This window comes from Nannospalax galili, unplaced genomic scaffold (genome assembly GCF_000622305.1).
Source record: "Nannospalax galili isolate Female #2095 unplaced genomic scaffold, S.galili_v1.0 scaffold799, whole genome shotgun sequence".
Lineage (NCBI taxonomy): Eukaryota > Metazoa > Chordata > Mammalia > Rodentia > Spalacidae > Nannospalax > Nannospalax galili.
The window spans coordinates 1,212,163-1,215,182 of NW_008343085.1; positions in this window are offsets into that span (position 1 = coordinate 1,212,163).

The window sequence follows — 3,020 nt, forward strand, 5'->3', positions numbered from 1 at the left end:
TGTTCACTGGAGGAGAGTTAGAATGCAGCAATATAAATGGGATAGGGGAATAGTAGATAGAATGGGTTTAATGGGGTGGGGAAGGGGAGAGTAGGGCACAAGACAGATTACGAGAAGGGATAACTAACACTAAAATCCTTTTGAAAGAGTCATGTGAAAACTTACTATGGAAGTTTCTCTCAATGTGTACATATACAATATAAAAAGAATCTAAGGATAGTTGCCTATAAACCACTTATAAATATGAGAAAACTTGGGACCTCCTGAGAGATGAACATGAATTTTGATATTCACCCACCCCTGGTGTGGTCAGCATTCTCCAGAGTTTCTGAGTTACTTGAAAGAGTCTGGAATTTGGAGAAGATGAGAGAGAGACAGAGAGACAGACAGACAGAGAGAGAGAGAGACACAGAGAGAGAAATAAGGAAAAGATGAAGGGATCTAAGTCCAGTGAACAGTTGCATTTACTGAGGCTCTAACATGCAAATTGTTCTTATTAGGGAATTTATTGAGTATGTGAAGCAAGACAGAGCTCAGGCAGTCTTGGCAGCATGTAGAATGTGTTGGATTTTGGAGCACAGAATACAGGAACTAGAGGAGAGAAAGAAAGAAACCACATCTGTTCTCAACAAACAAGACTGTGTTTCTTTAGCACAGCGAGGGGCAGCAGCATTTCTGCAGGATGGAAGCTACTTCAAGGGGCATAGAGGCTGGTCAGAGTCTTATATTGGGGCAGCAACTTCAAGGGGAATTGGGGGGCACAGCTGCTGCAGGGGAGACAGGGGCTGCAAGAGAGATTTGTTTTCGGCCATTCTTGTGGTTTCTCTTGGACTTGTCCATGTGACCCATCTGGACACTCAGGAAGGGGGAAAGAGGAAGTCCCCAGTAGAGAACTGAATGGTCAGGGGACCAGACGTTCCATGGTCAGGGGTCCTTTGTTGTGCCAATTTCCTTCATTCCAGACCCTGAATATATATATAAAAAAGGAGTGGAAGCACAGTTCTCTCTCTGGCTACTTCCTGCTGTCTTATAGGTAGAGTGTGTAGGGGTCTTTGGGGTGGACTTGGTCTTGGGTGGTATTCTAGATGAAAATGTTCACACATTCCTGAAAGATCTTTGGAGACAATTGATTAAGTGGTACAATGGTTTACAGCAATAGCGGGCTTGTTTCTCTTGGCTGTAGGTTGGCACTGCGGTGTTGAATAAGGCCAAGATTTGAAATGTTATATTTAAGTAGTATTTTTGTTAGCAACAAAATCATTAGTGAGAAATAAATGTCTAAAATAATATTTTATATAAACTTAAGTCTAATGTCTGGGAAGTACAATTCCTTAGACTCTAAAAGAAACATATTGATCATTTTAATTTTTGGTTATATTTTTCTCTCGGATATTTAAGAGCATACAGTAGGCCCAAATTAACCAAGGTTTTTTCAAGGTCAGTGGTGATCTGATCCTCAGGGATCACTCAAGCTTTTTTTGGGGGGGGGGCTCTGGCTCCTTTAGCTTTCCTTTTACCAGTTCCGTCTATGTGAGGATAAGTCAGAAGGTCCTGCTTGACCACGGCTTCGCTTGGAAGCATGGAGGAAATTTCCTCTGTGTTGACCTTTCTCTTTGTAGACTGGACACTGGTTTGAGTTGCTCTAGTGAGGTCTCCATGACCTCCCTGAATGAGAGGATAGGTGACTCATCACAGTTACAGGACATTTTGAGAGGTGCCCCATAGTCTCCTAGGACTTAGTCGACCTTGGAGCGTAAAGAACAAAAATTGTCCTTTTAAGTCCCTTTGATCAGATTAGAATGGACCCAAATACCAGACAGCTCACCTGGAACCCATAGCTATGAGTTACCTCTGAGGAATCAGGCCCCTTTGGTTTTTGTTGTTGCTTATTTGTTTGATTGATGGCAATCCAGGGATTGAGCCAAAGGTGTCATGCATATGATGCATCTGCTCTACTGTTCATCTAGAGCTCAGAACCTGAGACAACTTTACAGATGTACTCATGCTGAAAATGTGCAATTTGGAGTTCAAGGATTACGAACATGAATTTTCCTCATCATCCCCTAGAACTTTATTGAAGAGTATTGGGGTCTTCAAGATCTCCTACGTATTCCTCCATCAAGGTCAAAACACTCAGCAGACAACATCTATCATAGGAGGACTAGGAAGGCCTTAAGGTTAGCCAGGCTCCTGAACAGGAGGCAGCAGCCTCAGGTGGTGAGATGGACCTGGGGTAGGAAAAATCAAAAGAAGTGAGGGCAAAGCTTCAGGTAATCCCACTGGAAACACATACCCAAGACTTTATCTCTGCAGATTGCTGTCTGAGCAGGATAATGGAGGCCCTCTCATTGGTGCACGACCTAAGAAATATTATCATCTGTGTTCTACTGTGCTCTTGAACTGCCTGAAAATTCCATCTTGTTTCCTTTGTAGTTTGAACAAACACCGTGGTCTCACAGTCAGGAAGCAGTTTTCAGTGTGTGGTGGCATGGACCTGGACCAATGAATTTCTGAGATCCCACCACCTACCAGATGAGCCCCCAGACTCCAAGAGACTTGGAGTGGCACCAGTGATGGAGATGGTGCAGCTGTACTGCTCAGTGTTGACACCAATATTGTGGGGAACGGGGTAAAAAATCAGCAGAGGACAACAGGTCCTAGGATAACTTGGTATAAACTCCCCACCTACTACAGCAGGGATGATCTTGAAGACCCAAGGGACATTCAAGGTCAACACTGAAGGTCAATCACATACATATTCCCATGCCAATATGTTAACTCCAGCCTTCCTAGTTTATCCCAGGGTATTTACATGCCTCTCCAGACATTCCACCCGGATTAGCCTGTTTTTGTGCTGTTTGTACCCATGGATAAATGGCTAAAAAAATGAGAGCCAGCCATAGAAATAAGGTAATTGGTTCAGCGTAGTAAGTACTAGGCTTCCCACATCCTGTTGTCCCTTGTCTCTTGTAATATATATATTTTTTTTTCAACCTGTGTGAGACAGAGAAATATGACTT